The following is an 18,930-nucleotide window of genomic DNA, read 5'->3' as shown; positions in this document are numbered from 1 at the left end:
TCGTCTGCCCATCTAAAAACTGAAGAGAAAAAAGGACCCAAAAACCAGAGCGGCCTTTTCCATCACCCCGATTTAAAGCAGAGCAAGCAAGGTTTATTTTAACACCGTTGAACAAATCCCTAATAAGGCCTCCTTCAGAACACTGCTTTAGGGTTCAGGAGACTCAGCGAGACCAGATTAAATGCTCAGAGCTACCACCACACAACAGGGAAATGTGAAGAAACTATTACATAGAGTAAAATTATACAAAATAAAAATAATTCCGCTCTTTCATGATTATAACAACTGTGATGTTTACTTCAGAACAAGATGGGAATGAGGGAAAATACCCTGCCTAGGTTGAAGGTAGAGCATGTCCAGTTAATGAATGAGCAGGGATTACTCCACCCAGAGAGGGTAGGAAAGACATCCCGGGATTAGGGTGAATTTTACTTCTGATGAAACAGCATCAACACCCTGGCAGCGTGAAGGCTACAGAAGACTCCTGAGAAGACTGCAGTCCCAGGCTTTTTGTGGGACCGTTATCCTGCAATGGGCTTTGCCTTGGCAAAGCGACGGCAAACCAAACATTGCCACTTGAGCACTCGAACCACAACGTCACGATCCCAAGGGGCTCAAGTCTGTAAGACTCGGATAGACTTAGCTGAGAAAATAATGAGTCCAAATGAAACCTATCTCCAGGAGGTAAAACTGTCGGCAGGAGCTGGCTCATCCTGGGACTCGCTACCACTCAGGCACGCGACCTGCAGTCCCGAAGTACCCCTGAAAAGACCTCAACGGCCTGCATCAGCACACTGGCACGCACCTGAGATGTAAACACTGCCAAGTCATCTCTTATTTGCATCACATACTGAGGACCCAATGTAGCAAATTGAGCCTTACTTCTGCTGACACTTTCCTTACAGACAGCTCACTTGCTGTCTTCGTAAACTGTGGTAAAGACCTGTTCTAGCGCAAAGGCTCGAACCCTGCCGACCGCAAAGAAGCCGTTTAGACCAGCCCCAGTTTTCCTTCCTCGCACTTCTCACTTCTCACAAATCAATCAACATCAAGAGCTCCGCATGAAGACTGCATAAAAAAGCCAACGGCAAGTGCCTTTACTTGTTACTATTTTTGTCAGGCATCGTTCTAGGAGGAAAATACCTTTTCCTGCTTGCTTTGCTACAGCTTCATTACCTTTAAAGACGACACTTCTTACCTCTGCTACTACAATACAGCCTCACAGCCCAGCCAAATCATACTGCAGGTAGGAAACCTTCACCCTGCAAAGATGGGCACGCTACAGGAACGCGTTACTCTCAAAGAACAGGCTCTTTCAAGCACTCTTCCTCTTACTTACCAAAGCTCAGAGCATGTTAGAAAACAACAGCAGAAAAGCAGGCTTCTCCCTCACGTTTTACGGAGCCCATTAGATCAGCCGTTCAACATTAAGTCCAACTCCAGTCTGAATCCCAGAATAAGAAATGCCGTCTGAAAGATTTCCAGAAAAAAGAAGGGGTTTGAAGTGGCAAGACCAGAAAATGTTCACGAAGGCACCGTCACGCAAGTAAACATCCCAGGTCACAGACCAATTGCACCGTTACCTAGGTGAGAGGTGTTCTCTGCTAACTGGCAGCCACTGACACCTGGAAAATAGCTCAGGGTCTCCTGTTTATTAGTGCCAAGCACGTGGATTGGAATTGGAGCTGGGGAAGGAAACCATACGCAGTCAGTCTGCTTTCATTCAGACTGAAAAAGTGAAACCATTTTTTCTGCTGGGTGCAGAATGAAGCTTCTTTCTAAAAACAAAAATGGCATCTCTATCAGGATATTGGCTATTCTAGGAAGTGTCTTTTTTCCACCCTTTGCCTCGCTAAAAAGCGTTTTGGCCCAGTTGCTTCTCCCCTGATGCAGAAACGTGAAAGTATTGGGAATCTTGCACATTTGCATAGGAAAGCTGTTGCCCACTTAGCTCTGTCACTGTGAGGGTAGATGCTGCAATGGTCACGTTCACCTGCAAAAAGCGGTTGTCTTTGCCTTACGCCCTCAGGTATCACAGGTGAGCCACGCCATGAGAAAAACATGCTCCATTACAACTTCCCGGCTGGGTGAGCAAGGACACCACTAGTGGGTCTGCAGGTCAGAAGCCCAGTGCTGGTTTCCACACTCATGAAACAGCCAGCCTTCATCGGCATGAGGACTGGAGTGAGACCCCTGTGAATTCCTATGCTCACTGATTCAGTCTGCAGAAAATAAACAAATCAATAAACAGTTTTAAGAAAAGCACAAAAGAGGGCCTGCTTCAGAAATTAATGGCTCTATAGATAAAACAATGGATTGGATTAGATTAGTTTCTAATTAATTCTTAAGTCCTCTGGCCTCTGCTTTGACAGGTGTTGATTCAAGATCTCTCTGTACTCAGAAGCTCTACGGTTGGATATCCCAGCAGGAGCGGTGGGGGACAGCAGCCAGATAGACCAAGACCTACTACTTGTTCTTCCTGTTAAGTCAATAAACCCTAAGGAGCATAAAAGTTACTCCTCTGATAGCAGAACGGGATGAAGGGGCTTGAGATTTTTAGACCTTTATGTTGATCGCATTTCACAGTTCCTTCGTAGCCAGAAGGAATTTCATTAGAGGAATTTTCATATCGCTAAACTGGCAAAAACATATACAAGACTTTTTATTCCTTTTTATCCTTTCACACTTGTTCCATGAAACCATTTTCCACCCTCCAGCTCATGATCTCTCTAAGCAGAAAAGTCCTGTCTGCCACACGCTTGTCATAAACTAGGTAGGATATGACAAACTTTCAAATACATCACTATTTATGAAATTAGGAACTTTAAAAGGAAAAAAAGGGTGGTGGGGAAAAAATTATTTTCTACCTTGACCGTTAGGTTCTCAAGCTGTCAGTATCCAACATCTACGTCTCTGCATTTCAAGGTCAGGATTGCAACAGTTGCTATTTGCAGGTAGCAGTGAGAGATTATCTGCCTTTCACCAGTTCAGGCGCTCCACCTGCACTTATTCATGGATTTGATTTTTTATTTACTTCTTTTTTTAATGTTTAGAAGGTTAGAATCTGCCCCTCCAAGGTCTAACGGGCAAAAGAGCACATTTTAAGCCAAATTAAATTACGCTTCTCTTGTTTTGAATACAAGAAGTTAGCTCCACTGGTACATTCATCCACAAGAACGTTAACACCTCCAACTCCATAGACACCTATAAATGACATTTGTAAAGAGCAAATTACTGAACATAGTACAACACTCTATGAAAGGGAAAAAGAATGCACACACAATCAGCATTTTCCTTTTTGACTAGAAAATGAAATCTGTAACAGCAGATAAACCCAAATTAAAAATCAACCAAATCCGGACCCCAAATGGGGTATGGGTTACCATATGCCACATATCTGGACTCGACTCTTGAAAGCAATCATGCACTAAGGAAAACTTTAGGTTCTTATGCAGAGGTTTAACGAGAGTCTTGGCAACTTAATTTGGGACATGAAAGGTATTTGCACTACAGTACCATGTGCAGTAAAGAAAACTGGTCTTGCGGTTCGATTCCAACGCCGCATCCTCATACAAAACGAGGCTACTACGTTTGAGGAACATGGATGGAAATCTCACCTCCCATCCCGAAGTTACGCTGTGGCATTTCTTCACTTTTTGTCACTTTCCTCGGGCTTCGTCAGTCTTTTGCAGAGTCTGAAGCAAAGGCCCATAGCTTTTTCCTGTTTGTAACAGTGGGTGTCTGGGTTTTCACAGGGTGGTTTGTTGTGGGGCACCACCTGTACCCTGGATTCGCCTTCATAAATGCATCCTTCTACTGGAAAAGACAAGGAAAATTACCAGGCATGCCAGTCATGCCATCATACTACCCACAGGGCAATAGAGCGCACTGCTTGTAAGAGCATTTGAAACAGTAAATAATCCCTAAATATCTTGATTTTTTAACAGTTTAATCACGTGCTTAGAGTCTGACCGCCAACACAATCTAACAGGAAGAAATATTAAGATCAGTAGAGCTGTATTTAAAAAAGTCGGGTTTCTCTTTCCTCTCCCGCGGGTTTATCACCCAGAGCAGGCTGAAGTTCTGATCCTGCAAACTGCTCCCAGCTGCTTGTATGCTCACTCTGGGAAACAGAGACAGCTATTTGAATTCTTTTGCAGGTACAGTCTTTGTTTACTTTCTAGTTTGAATGACATGAAAACATACATTTAGCAATAAATGCAGCATGATGCTCCTTACCTTGCACTCATTTTTCTCTAACAGTTCAGTATTTCAGAATATTCTTTCCCAAACCAGGCACAGAAAATAAACCACTACCGGTATCATCTCATTTTCAGTAACTTCTGATACATGACTCCAGCGGTCCTTCCAAAATGTACCATGCTGCACAGCCGCATAAAATAAACTGGGACCGTTTAAAACTTTCTTTGGCCTGGAGCACACAGCGCACATCTCAGTTGTTTGCTATACTCCCGGTCTGAGGCAGCAAAACAAACGAAGCCAGGCTACACATAGGGGAGTAGGGGGAAAAGGCCTGGATCCTACACAGTTTGGGGGGTAGCGGGAAGGATGGGAACCTACTTTATTCTCAAAATGCAACAGTGATGTTTCCCAAATACCTTGCTGACCAGACCAAAACAACATTTTTGAACCTTAACAGCAATAAAAAGAACACATTTCAGCATTTTAAATGTGTTGCTACACAAGGTGGAGAATGGACAAATCAGAGGAACATGCCACACATTCCAGCTGCAGATGTCTGCCTCACAACTAACTGATAGGGGCGTACAGCACTGGCTGCTGTGGGAGGCTACCCAGTACGGACCAGTGCTGACCGCAGGGAGCAGGAACCCAACACCTTCCCATGCACTCGGTAGCTCTCGATGGCAGCAAACGACCAGAAGAAAAAACGACCATGTTTTAGCCTGAAGGACATGGCAGGGCAGCGGCAGGAAGTTTCCTCTGTGATTGCACACGTTCCCACCTGTATATGGAAGGGTTAAAAGATAGTATTTTGGTCCGTGGATGGACACTGGGTGAGAAATAGATAGCTAAGAAAACCGTAGTCAGCATAGAAAATGGACAGTTTATTGTCTATTGTGTGGAAATGCTGAATACAGGAGGATAAGGAAGGTTGAGAAAATGTTAGGGGAGGACGTGAAGGATGTGAGAGACGTGCAATAATGAAGAAATATAAACTACAATGTATAATTTTGCTCGCTTTGTTACATTTTGCTGTTGGCATGAGTATAGGTCAATACGTAAATGTTGGGCTATGGTAATATGTCGCGTGAACAAGGCCTACGAACCAATAGACGGGGTGGCTATGGCTCGTGCAGCGCGCCTGATCAGCGAGCTCAGGTGCTATAGGCTCCCTATGTTCCAATCGAGGCGCGTTTCGGCACCCGCTGGCCATGTGTGTCGGAATCCGTTTCCTTTGCAAATGTATAAATACCGGGATTTTCCCGAAGAACAGTGGGCCGGTGTACAGCGAGGTCACCGTTGCCTCCGTGGGGACGCCCACGTAAAGCTGGCACCTACCAACTGCTGGGCTGAGTTCGTGGCACAAGGCAATACAAGAATGTACGGATGGTTCATCTTTCTTCTGGGCCTCGGGTTGGTAAGACAATCGCTTTGCTAAATACCCTTAGTGTAATGCATGATTATATTTAATAAAGTGCTTGCTTTTTTCCCCTTCCTTATAGTCTGTCTGTGTGTGCTCACCTTCTAAAGGAATCCTCGAAACCCACTCTAAAACATATATTGGCGACGAGGATGGGATTCCTGTGTTGAAGGAGGCACATAGACAATTGGGTGGGACGTGGATAGTGGAGTCGATAGCTATCTGTCGGTTGCGCCACTCGGATGCGGGAGGGTCAGTTGAATGGGAGGTTTTCTGCACGAATCTGCAGAGTTAAAATTTGTTACCAAGGCTCACCGCTAGATGGAGTTTTTGTATAGAATTGTCCGTGCTTTGTTAATTTATATTGTGTTTTATACAAGGGGTAATTTAGTGAATGAGCGGCCATTCAAAAGTTAGGAATATATATTTGATGATAAGGTCTATTGCTGGTCCTTGTTCTTTTGTGTAAATAGTGTGTGTGTTTTGTTAAGTAGTGTAGGAGACACCTTTTGCCCCAAGATTTGAGACTAGATAGAGTCCTGGATTTCTTTTGTGATTTTTTGTCTGTTTGCTGTGGGATGGTTCCTATTGCCTTAGGCATGATTAGCATACTATTATTGTAATTTCTACTGAAAGTCAATTTTTTTGACTACCCGGTATGGCTACTTTTTGGAAATCTGGATCAGGGACAGGTGGGCCCCCACAGGCACCCCCAGTTGAGCGATCAGGTTGGACCCTGGAACCTTGGAATACTCTTTGGGATAAGTGGGAAACCTGTACTAAAGTAAGCCCAGCACCATGGACCAATGAATCTCCTATGGAGGTTTTAAAGTATTGGGAAGGGTTCGTAGAAACTTCACATACAAAAAGGAAGGACCACCTTAAGCATGCTGGGCGAATGGGGGGAGCCCTCTTATCTGCTTATAAAGTACAATGGGGGCGAACACAGGAATTAGAGGCAGAAGTTACACAGCTGAAGAATCAGTTGCGGGAGCTTAAAGCGACTACAGTCGTACAACAACAAGCTCTTCTTAGTGAAACAAATCAGCAGGAGGAGTTGGTGCAAAAATGTGCCAATCTTGCTACCCGTTTTGCGGTGCGAGTAGCCCGATGGAGGAAAAAAGGATCCCGAAAGCAGAAGGGTGGTCCTCATGTCCGGGTGATTGTAACTGACCCCGGGTGGGATCCAGAGACATGGGATGGAAATATATGGGGAAGCAGTGATGATGATTCCACAGAAACAGAAGGGGAGGAGGCAGTGCCCTCAACCCCTGCAGTACCAGAGTTAGGGAAGCGAGCTGCCCCCGCAGTAAAACGAAAGGCAGTGACTGATCCTATCGGTGTATTTATCCGACAGGACCAGATGGAAGATTATTCCCCTGAGGATGTTAAAAACCTTTTAGAGAAATATAAACAGAGGTCAGGAGAAAAACCACAGACCTGGCTAGTACGACTTATGGAAGAAGGGGGAGATACAGTATTGTTAGACCACGAGGATGCTATAAAATTTTTGGGCCTTACCACCGACTCCTATGTCCAATCGGCTTTACGCCGTATTCCTCCAGGGAATAATGTGTCCCTGGTTGCAGTAGTGGCCGAGGGGTTGGGAGACCGACACACTAATGATGGAGCCTGGCCCCCGGGAGCAAAGAGCTGGGCTACCTTACAACAAGCTCCTGCTTTACTAAAAGCAGAAGGAATGAAACTAGCAGTATCTATGGGGGATCCCCGTCTATATCTTGATCAGTCCTTGCTCCCAGGCAGCCGTAATGCTCTCCTTGAAGGATGTCCGACATATTGGAAACTCTATTTGATTCCTCTTTTAATGTCAGAGCAAGGAAATCCCATATCGCAGGTAATAGAGAAGCTGAGCCAAATGGGGGACCTGCCAGGTATTGTGACAACAGAGAATAATACTCCCCGACCAAGCAGGCGAGACCCTCGTCCTGAACAAGGACAGCCGGGAGAACGAAATGTTTATTTAAACAGCTGTTGGAGCAAGGTGTTTCTAAAACAGAGATAGATGGAAAGCCTCTATCTGTGTTATGACGCCTGGCCAACCAAGGAAACCGGCAGCAAGTCCGTAAACTCCAGAGTAATATGCCTGGTTTTGATGATCAACCCCATCCTGAACTCGGGCCTCCACTGGCTCCGCAATACCCATGGAAGGATTTAGACAAAACTGTAGCCCAGTTCCACCCACAATCCGAATGAGAGTCAGACCAAGCCCCGGGTCTGCATTGCCTTGTACAGCGTCATGACCTGCGTCCTTTTGTAGCTTGCACAGTTTGGTGGTCCCCTACAAATAAACAGCAAGTGCGAGCTCTAGTGGACACCGGGGCAGAGGTCACGATTATACATGGCAACCCAGACAAACATAAAGGGGAAACAAGCCCCGTATGGGGTTTGGGAGATCAACCAGTTATTGGACGCTTAATGCATGTAAAATTGCAAATTGGGGAATGGCCCCCCAGGTCTTTTAAAATCATGATAGCTCAAATTGGAGAATATATTATTGGTATGGACATACTCCGGGGCCAAATTCTAGAATTACCCGATGGTCTGTGGGCTTTTGGTTCTGCATGACGACTGCATATTCAGGCTATCCAAGTAGGAAAGATCCCTAATGAGGCAAATATACCTGTGGCTCACACAGTGGTACACTTAAAGCAATACAGAATTCCAGGAGGGAAGGTTGAAATTGAACAAACAATACAAGATCTGCTACAAGCAGGTGTAGTGCGTTATACGCACTCTCCATTTATCAGTCCTATCTGGCCGGTAAAAAAGTCAGATGGAAGCTGGAGAATGACTGTAGATTATAGAGGGGTAAATAAAGTATCCCCACCGATAACCGCTGCTGTTCCTGAAGTAGCCGAATTGGTGCATCAGATCCAGGTGCACCCAGGCACCTGGTACGCTGTAATTGATGTAGCCAATGCCTTTTTCACTGTTCCTATTCCTGTAACCGCTCAGGAGCAGTTTGCCTTTACCTGGGACGGGACCCAGTACACTTTTACCAGATTACCCGGGGGGTATATACACAGCCCAACATTTTGTCACCAAGCTATTCACAAAACCCTAAAACAGAGCAGTAGGGAACCTGAAACCCAAGTAGTACAATATATTGATGACATTTTGATTCAGGGACCATCCCAAGAGCAAGTGCAACAACAGCTTGATTATATCCTAGACAGACTGAAACAAGATGGGTGGGTGGTGAACCCCAAGAAAGTCCAAGGACCCTCAGACACTGTTAAATACTTAGGTACCATGTGGCATCAAGGGAAACAACAAATTCCTGAATCTGTGTTGAAAACCATACAGGAATGGCCACAGCCAACCACTAAAAAACAGGTGCAACAATTTTTAGGGGTACTTGGCTTCTGGTGATCATACCTGCCTCGCCTAGCTGTTATATTGAAGCCCCTGTATGTTGTGACCTGGAAAAAGGCCCATTTCCAGTGGGAACAAGCACAACAGGAGGCTTTTGAGCAAGCAAAACACATAGTCCAAGAATATTTGGAATTACACCCTGTCCAAGACGGGCCTGTCGAGCTACATGTTTCACTAGAGCGAGATGTGGCTCTCTGGAGCTTATGGCAGCTACAGGATGGTTGCAGACGACCTTTAGGATTTTGGTCCCGCCGGCTTACTGGGGCCGAATTGCGGTACGCTATATTTGAAAAACAACTAGTTGCTGTATATTGGGCCCTTCTCCATACTGAAGGCAGGACCCTTGGACATGATGTCTTAGTTCAGACTGAAACACCTGTGATAGCTTGGGCAATCACCCCGTCCACAACACATAAAATTGGTCATGCACAGGAAGCCACAATTATAAAAATGTGGTGATATCTACAGGAGAGAGCTAATCCAGGACCAAAGGGTACACACCAACTTCATGAAGCAGTGAGCAATGGGGTGTTCGAGGAAGGGAAAACCGCTAACGATGTGGTAAATTATCAGCTGGGTTTGTGGGGTGGGCCATATGAAGAGCTCACAAAAGAACAGAAAGAGTTAGCCTGGTTTACTGATGGCAGCTGTTCTGCAAAAGGCCACTGGAGGGCCATCGCCTACAACCCTGCCACTGGCACGACTCTCAGTACTGAGGGTGAAACAGGCAGTGCTCAGCTTGCAGAATTAATAGCAGCTTGGCAAGCTATAGATGCCACCCCACCCAATCATATCTGTTATCTTTATACTGACTCTTGGGCTGTAGCCCAGGGACTTGTACATTGGTTGCCCAAGTGGCATGCCGATCAGTGGCACATTAGAAGTAAGGACGTATGGGGCCGTCCTTACTGGGAGCGCATTTGGGCTCTCCTTCAGGATAGAGATGTCCGTGTGTTTCATGTGGATGCACATACAAAGGAACAGTCTGAGACACATTTGGGGAATGCACAAGCCGATGCCCTTGCAAAGGTTCAGACAGTAAAACTAGAGGAACAGAGTAATGCTGCATTGGCACGGTGGGCTCACGAAAAAGCTGGCCATGGGGGAAGGGATGCCACCTTAGCATGGGCTAAGGCTCGAGGTGTTCAGCTATCAGCCAAAGATGTTCAAACGTGTATTGCCCAGTGCGAAACCTGTCAGTTACTGAAGAAACATCCTTATTTAGATCAGCCAGTAGGGCGCATACGACGGGGCACAAATGGAGGTGAAGTATGGCAAATCGACTATATTGGACCATTACGAGAACAAAGGCGACAACGCTATATCTGTGTACCTGTAGATACATATTCAGGACTCGTGGTAGCAGTTCCTAGCCGCTATAGCAATGCATACACCACAATTAGATGTCTAGAAATAATAGAACTCTATTATGGCACCCCTGTAGAGATCGAATCTGATAATGGGACGCATTTTAAAAATGTCAGGGTAGCGCAGTGGGCCAGTGACCGAGGAATTACGTGGACATGGCATCTCCCTTATCACCCCCAGGGTGCAGGATTAGTAGAGCGCACTAATGGATTATTAAAGGAGCAGCTAAAACGCTTGGGAGGTGGCACGTTCACCGGGTGGGTAGACCATCTGACTGAAGCAGTACGCATCCTAAATAATCGTATCATTGGTCAGAGCTCAACTCCCATCTTACGCATGAAACAAGGGCAGATCAGAACCAGAAAAGTGGCAAATCCAGGAATATCCATCTTACAAGGGACGGCCTATACGGCTACACCCCAAGGAGGTGGATACGCGGTGCAAAGTACTACAGATATAACCATGGCTAGTCAGGAGACGCGGTGGTTTCGTACTGATGTCACGCTGTATCCAGCCTCCGGCAACTGTCTGCATTTACTGTGCTTAACCCCAGGGCTCCTGGCCCAGGGCCTTGTATTACTGAACCCAACTCAGGAATCGGGACAACGACCACTCATACTTGGGATTAAAAATACCTCCTTGCGGGCGGTGGTCTTGCCTGCCGCTCCATGGGTTTTAGTACATCATATCCTGAGTACGCCACCGGTTACAGAGACCACGCGGGGGTTTGCTGAGCGCGGGTATGGTATCGACCCCCGTTGGGACAGCCAGTTGCGGCTGAAGTTATAGCCGCAGATGACTCACAAGCTGTAACTATTGTAGTGCAGGGAGAATCTGCGTGGCGGCGTGTGCCAGCACAGCATTTATTGAGGCGGGAGTAGGGTATAGTTTTTCCCCCCCCCCTCTTGTGTTCACAGATGGACCCAGTCAGGAATACCGCCGCAACCCAAGGAAAACGTCTGGGTAACCCTGGCTAACGTGACCGGACAAAATTCCTTGTGTCTCAGTACCGCAACACCAAACAACCCCTTTTCCACGTGCCTAATAGGAGTTCCGTTGTCATCAAAGGAGTTCAAAGGTTTGTCAACAACTGCTGTACGAGTAACCATAAACTCGATGGATTGGAATGCCTGGTTCTCATGAATCGGACACTCGCCTTCTTTGCCGCCCCAGGAACTGCAAACTTTAGGATCCATGAATGCAGATAGGTGTACCTATTTCAGGTACGCCAAAAAGGAGGGTGAGTCGTGGTGCGTTAATGCCACCCTACCACGATATTCCAACGCGTCGCGATGGTGTAACACCACCTCCAAGACTGTTACAATGAGCTTTTCTACGCATATGTCTTTGCCATCGGGACTGTTTCTGATATGTGGTGACCGAGCTTGGCCAGGGATACCACGGGCCATCAAAGGTGGACCCTGTACCCTGGGCCGACACACCTTACTAGCCCCGAACATCACCCTTGCGATTTGGATGCAGAAAAACCGTAATCGGAAAACACGGCAAATACATGCTTTTGCGCCTAACTGCAAGGACAACGTGGAGTTTTGGAAGGCTCCACAGATTATTGCAGCATCTATATTCTCACCTGGAGTAGCAAGTGCTGCAGCTCTATCTCAACTAAACAAACTGGGATGTTGGCTAGCCAAATATAGTAATGCCACTAGTTTAGCATTATCTGACTTATTGTTAGATGTAGACAGCATTAGACATGCAACCTTACAAAACAGAGCTGCAATCGACTTTTTATTACTTGTTAATGGACATGGTTGCCAAGACTTTGACGGACTCTGTTGCATGAACCTGAGTGATCACTCCAAATCTATTCATGCACACATACAGGAGCTACAAAGACTGAATCACCAACTTGTTGAACAAACAGGTTGGAACCCCTTTGGTGGATGGACATGGGGGTGGCCATGGTTACGACAACTCATTTTAGGTTTTGTTATTTTATGTCTTGTGTTTCTATGTATCATGTGTTTTGTCCCTTGCATTATCCAACTAATACGACAAATGATTGATGCCTTACTGCACCAACATGTAGTATGAATGGTAGAATATCGTCGTGTTCCAACCACGGACCATGCGGTGGCATGTATACGGAAGGGTTAAAAGATGGGATTTTGGTCCGTGGATGGACACTGGGTGAGAAATAGATAGCTAAGAAAACCGTAGTCAGCATAGAAAATAGACCGTTTATTGTCTATTGTGTGAAAATGCTGAATACAGGAGGATAAGGAAGGTTGAGAAAATGTTAGGGGAGGACGTGAAGGATGTGAGAGACGTGCAATAATGAAGAAATATAAACTACAATGTATAGTTTTGCTCGCTTTGTTACATTTTGCTGTTGGCATGAGTATAGGTCAATACGTAAATGTTGGACTATGGTAATATGTCGCGTGAACAAGGCCTACGAACCAATAGACGGGGTGGCTATGGCTCGTGCAGCGCGCCTGATCAGCGAGCTCAGGTGCTATAGGCTCCCTATGTTCCAATTGAGGTGCGTTTCGGCACCCGCTGGCCACGTCTGTCGGAACCCATTTCCTTTGCAAATGTATAAATACCGGGATTTTCCCGAAGAACAGTGGGCCGGTGTACAGCGAGGTCACCGTTGCCTCCGTGGGGACGCCCACGTAAAGCTGGCACCTACCAACTGCTGGGCTGAGTTCGTGGCACAAGGCAATACAAGAATGTACGGATGGTTCATCTTTCTTCTGGGCCTCGGGTTGGTAAGACAATCGCTTTGCTAAATACCCTTAGTGTAATGCATGATTATATTTAATAAAGTGCTTGCTTTTTTCCCCTTCCTTATAGTCTGTCCATGTGTGCTCACCTTCTAAAGGAATCCTCGAAACCCACTCTAAAACACCGGCGCTCCCCAGGAAGGAGCACATGAACATCACAGAGCTTCGCTTCCCCCACAGCAAGACCAAGACTGACCTCTGGCCCAGCCTAGAGAGGGGGGAGGACAAAAACAGCCCAAAAGTGCCCCAAGCCTCCCTCCAATCTCCACCATCGGGGAAGACTGGGCAGCACACACCTGTCAGCATCGCAGGGCCGGCAGGGCCGGCCCCATCCCTTCCCCTTGGACAGGAAATTCAACTCCCCAAAAAACTATCGTTGGGATGGGAAACCACGGCGGGGATGGGAAATAGCATTGAGGACACAAAATCATCACCAGGATTGGAAATCATTGAGATGGGAAGTTGGTGTGGTATGAAAAATCAAATCATCGCAAGGCTGGCTGAAGCAGGTGCTGTCATAATGATCGCCATGGGGATGGACACCCCAGAATGTTCTTTGCCCCAAACAAACGCCACACTGACCAACCGCCATGGCAGGTACAGCAGCAGGCTCCCACTCCTCGTGGTGCTCCTGCCCTCCGGGTAGCCCCCCAACCAGCTCTGCCGCCTCTATCTCACCCCATCATCCCTCTTTGCTTCCCCCAAGAGAGAGGCTCCCCCTCCGGCTGCCGATGGCCTTGGAAGTGCCCCGCGCGAGCTTCACCACCCTGGCCATGCCGCCAACGCTCACTGCCGGCGCGCTGCCTTCTGTCCCTGGGCTGCCAGTGTCCTGTGAGCCTGCCCAGGTGCACCCTGTCGCCCACCAGCTGACTCAGGCCAGCATCTGGCATGGGGTGCCAGGGCCCCTGGGGGCCCCGGGGCAGCTGGTGCAGCTCCCCCATGGGGTGCAGCTCCCTCCCGGGGCGCAGCTCCCTCCCGGGGTGCAGCTCCGCCGCGGGGTGCAGCTTCCCCACGTGCCTGCTCCCTGTCCCCCCGCCTACGGCTGGGGACAGCAGGTGTTGACGGGGACGCTGGTGCCCAACAAGACAATGGGGCTGGGGCCGTGGGCCGTGGTGCACGGGGAGCCCCTGTACCCCACGGGCTCCTGCCCGCTGCACCTCCCTGCCCACCCCGGCCCCCCGCCACACCGTCGCCCTGCAGTTCAGCATCGGGTGCAGGGTCCCCCTGTGCTCCTCCACACCCTGCCCGGCAGCGCCCAGAAGCCGTCGCAGGCCTTTAAGAAGGATGCAGCGGCCATCGAGGACAGCGTCCCTGCCGCCAGCCCCCACCAGCCAGCCCTGGCTCCACCGACAGAACCGGGCACAACCACGACAAAGCCCAAGGGTGAGTTTTGGGGGGTGGCAGAGCCCGCAGGTGGGCGGCCACACTGAGGAAAGCTTGCATTGCCCTGCGGTTGGGTTGCCTTTGTTTGCTTTTGCAGCAGTGGTCACCACTCCGGCAGCCCCGGGGAAGCCCACGGATCTGCCCGAGCAGGGGCCAGCCACCTTCGCCGAGGCCTTTCCTGAGCAGGCAGAGGACACCACCATCAACCGTACGCTCGACTGGCTCGACACCGCGGACGAAGAGGACACCGTCCCCAAGGTCCCCGACAGCCCCAGCTTGACCGCCTTCCTCCACGAGCTCCCCGACCTCTCCGAGTATGTGGCGGAGGGCGGCAGCCCCAAGGAGCCAGCAGCAGTGGTGCGGCTGGGGGACAGCGAGGACACCGTCCCTGATGTCCCCGAATTGACTGCCTTCCTCAGTGAGGTCCCCGACCTCTACGAGTACGTGGCGGAGGGCGGCTGCCCCAAGGAGCCAGTGGTGGTGGGGGGCCTGGGGGACAGCAAGGACACCGTCCCTGATGTCCTTGATTTCCCCAACAGCCTCGCTAGCCCCGCTTTCCTCAGTGAGCTCCACGACTTCTCAGAGCACGTGGCGGATGGCGACTGCCCCCAGGACCGAGCGGTGGTCACGCAGCTAGCGGACAGCGAGGACACCATCTTGACCGTCAATGTCCCCAGCTTGACCGCCGAGGTCCTCGATGAGCTCCCCGAACTCTCCGTGTACGTGGCCGAGGGTGGCTGCCCCAGGGAGCGAGCGGTGGTGGCGGGGCTGGGGCATGGCAAGGACACCGTCCCCGATGTCCCCAGCTTGACCACCTCCCTCAACAAGCTCCCCCACCTCTTGGAGTACAGGGCAGAGGGCAGCTGCAACAAGGAGCAAGTGGCGGCGGTGATGCTGGTGGACGGCGAAAACACCTTCCCCGATGACCCCGACAGCCTTGCCAGCACTGCCTCCTTCTACGAAGTCCCCGACTTCTTGGACTACAGGGCAGAGGGCGACTGCCCCAAGGACCGCCTGGCGGGGGCGATGCTGGGGGACACCGACCCCTTCTGGGGGCTGGCAGCCTCCCCCTTGCAGGACCTCAACGGGAAGCAGGGTGGGGTGGCAGCAGACCTCCCTACCTGGCTGAAGGCCAGTGCCTTGGAGACTTCCGAGGAGAGTTCTCCGGAGAGTTCTCCGGAGACTTTGCAGGACAGTCCTCCGCAGAGCCCCCTGCTGAGCCCCCTGCAGATTCCGCTGCTGAGTCCCCTCGCCAGCCCCCCGCCTGTCCCCCAGCATCATCCGCCACACAAGGCCCAACTGGTGGAGGAGGCGCTCTGGAGGCAGCCCCGGGTGGTTGTGACCCGCTTGCCGCTGCCGCCGGCTCTCCTCTCTTGCCGGGTGGCGCCCAGATCGGGCAAGGTGGGCGGCCAGCAGGCCAAGCGCCCCGCACCGGCCGGCACTCCCAAGAAACAAGACACCTCCCCATGGGACACCACGCCACCCAAGAAGAGGAAGAAGATGGTGCTGTGCCGGACGGTACAACACTCAAAAACACCATGGGAGGGGAAGCCGGATGGGGATGGTGCGGCAGCAGGCAGGGGCAGGCAGCAAGTGGGCAGCAGCAAGCGGAGGGCATCTGACGGCAACAACAGGCCCACCAAGCGAGCCAGAACCCGGAGGGACGCCGCGGGACAAAGTGCTGATCGCTGTTGACAGGTTGATAGAGAAGCTGTGGAGTACGGATCCCTGCAACATGCGACTTGCACCCGCCCACTCCAGCCCCAGCCCTCTCCCATCTCTCTCTTTCTTTCTCAATTCATTAAAGGTTTGATGTTCGTTTCCCAGCGCCTCTGCCTGACGTCATTCGTGCAGCGGGAGGTCGGGGGGTTAATGCAGCCCCTGCGTTAACGCATGCATAGATCTGACCCTCCACCTCTTCACTACAGTATATGAGGAACACCCCATGATTCAAGATGCAGACCTTTAATCAGAACCTTAATTCCCGGACTTTCTGACCTCTTTAGTTGGGTACCATCCTTAAATTTGCAAAAAATAGTAACGAAAACTCTTTAGCCCATCAGTAAATTTTGTTTAGATTGTGATTAAGCTTTGCTTTGCCATATGTCATAGAACGAAATGATGGACCACACCAATAGCGACTCATCTCGCATTTGCCCCCTGCTTGGGAAAGTCCTCCTCCTCCTCCACCACCTCTCCGTTCACGCCCAGCCATTTCGCACGTGGAGCGGCAAGAGAGGCTCGCACCCGCACGCTGCAGGGCTGCTACCCCAACCACTGGATCACGCCGTTGCCCACGCCATAACGGGTGGAGCGTGGCGAGACGCTCCTGGCCTCAGGTATGGCATGGGACAGTGGAAAGCGCTTACATAGCGTGCTTGCACTGCTCGCACAGCTGCACGGACCCACTCGCACACAGAAACCTGTGACCAACCGCGTACAACTACCCGAGGATCACCGACCCTTTTGAGACACGTCCAGCCTTGTACGTAAAGGACGTGTCTACGTCAACCTGTCAGTCATACGACCCATAAATAAGGTGCCCAAACGCTAACTCGGGGTAGGTCTCGTTGGCTGGCCCAGGGGTGCTACCCAGCAAAGGAGATGTCCTTATGTCATGACGGAGAACACGACAGGTCGACAATTTCCCTGACTGTTGCTCATCAGCGGGTAAGATTAATCGTTAACGGTGTTGTACCTTGCCTACACGGCAAGTGAGATTTCCCCTTCTCTCTTTCGTTCATGCTTAGATTGCTTGCGCTCTACTCACGCTTGATTAGATTGATTGTCAACTTACATGATTATAACAAGGTTGAACAGTCTTGGTCCGTAGACCGTTGCCGTTTTATCGTCCGATACCCAAAGAACCCTTGTCGTGTGACAGGCATCACCTCTGATGGAAGTTTTAAGCAATAGCCCTTGTTCGGCCAAGAAAGCTGGCGTGAGAAGCACCAGGGTGTACACAAAGAGAAAGCCCAACAGAAGCTTCGTCTGCCCATCTAAAAACTGAAGAGAAAAAAGGACCCAAAAACCAGAGCGGCCTTTTCCATCACCCCGATTTAAAGCAGAGCAAGCAAGGTTTATTTTAACACCGTTGAACAAATCCCTAATAAGGCCTCCTTCAGAACACTGCTTTGGGGTTCAGGAGACTCAGCGAGACCAGATTAAATGCTCAGAGCTACCACCACACAACAGAGAAATGAAGAAACTATTATATAGAGTAAAATTATACGAGGAAAAAATATTCCGCTTTTTCATGATTATAACAACTGTGATGTTTACTTCAGAACAAGATGGGAATGAGGGAAAATACCCTGCCTAGGTTGAAGGTAGAGCATGTCCAGTTAATGAATGAGCAGGGATTACTCCATCCAGAGAGGATAGGAAAGACATCCCGGGATTAGGGTGAATTTTACTTCTGATGAAACAGCATCAACACCCTGGCAGCGTGAAGGCTACAGAAGACTCCTGAGAAGACTGCAGTCCCAGGCTTTTTGTGGGACCGTTATCCTGCAATGGGCTTTGCCTTGGCAAAGCGACGGCAAACCAAACATTGCCACTTGAGCACTCGAACCACAACGTCACGATCCCAAGGGGCTCAAGTCTGTAAGACTTGGATAGACTTAGCTGAGAAAATAATGAGTCCAAATGAAACCTATCTCCAGGAGGTAAAACTGTCGGCAGGAGCTGGCTCATCCTGGGACTCGCTACCACTCAGGCACGCGACCTGCAGTCCCGAAGTACCCCTGAAAAGACCTCAACGGCCTGCATCAGCACACTGGCACGCACCTGAGATGTAAACACTGCCAAGTCATCTCTTATTTGCATCACATACTGAGGACCCAATGTAGCAAATTGAGCCTTACTTCTGCTGACACTTTCCTTACAGACAGCTCACTTGCTGTCTTCGTAAACTGTGGTAAAGACCTGTTCTAGCGCAAAGGCTCGAACCCTGCCGACCGCAAAGAAGCCGTTTAGACCAGCCCCAGTTTTCCTTCCTCACACTGCTGTCTCGCTTCCCACAAATCAATCCACATCAAGAGCTCCGCATGAAGACTGCATAAAAAAGCCAACGGCAAGTGCCTTTACTTGTTACTATTTTTGTCAGGCATCGTTCTAGGAGGAAAATACCTTTTCCTGCTTGCTTTGCTACAGCTTCATTACCTTTAAAGACGACACTTCTTACCTCTGCTACTACAATACAGCCTCACAGCCCAGCCAAATCATACTGCAGGTAGGAAACCTTCACCCTGCAAAGATGGGCACGCTACAGGAACGCGTTACTCTCAAAGAACAGGCTCTTTCAAGCACTCTTCCTCTTACTTACCAAAGCTCAGAGCATGTTAGAAAACAACAGCAGAAAAGCAGGCTTCTCCCTCACGTTTTACGGAGCCCATTAGATCAGCTGTT

At 49.5% G+C, this 18,930-nt stretch overlaps 1 long non-coding RNA gene across 2 annotated transcripts; it reads right to left on the bottom strand.

The window, feature by feature from the left end:
• Positions 1-1,349: 1,349 nt before the first annotated feature.
• On the bottom strand, positions 1,350-18,927 carry LOC142083128 (uncharacterized). Of its 2 annotated transcripts, none has more exons than XR_012673971.1 (3): positions 18,848-18,927; positions 3,618-3,816; positions 1,350-1,470 (listed from the first exon to the last, which is right to left on the bottom strand). It is a non-coding gene; the product is annotated as an uncharacterized LOC142083128 (long non-coding RNA). The 2 variants fall into 2 exon arrangements; XR_012673970.1 differs by lacking the exon at positions 18,848-18,927 and adding an exon at positions 17,318-17,535.
• Positions 18,928-18,930: the final 3 nt, after the last annotated feature.

This window comes from Calonectris borealis, chromosome 5, assembly GCF_964195595.1.
Source record: "Calonectris borealis chromosome 5, bCalBor7.hap1.2, whole genome shotgun sequence".
Taxonomy (NCBI): Eukaryota; Metazoa; Chordata; class Aves; order Procellariiformes; family Procellariidae; genus Calonectris; species Calonectris borealis.
This window is presented reverse-complemented; position numbering and strand designations above follow the sequence as displayed.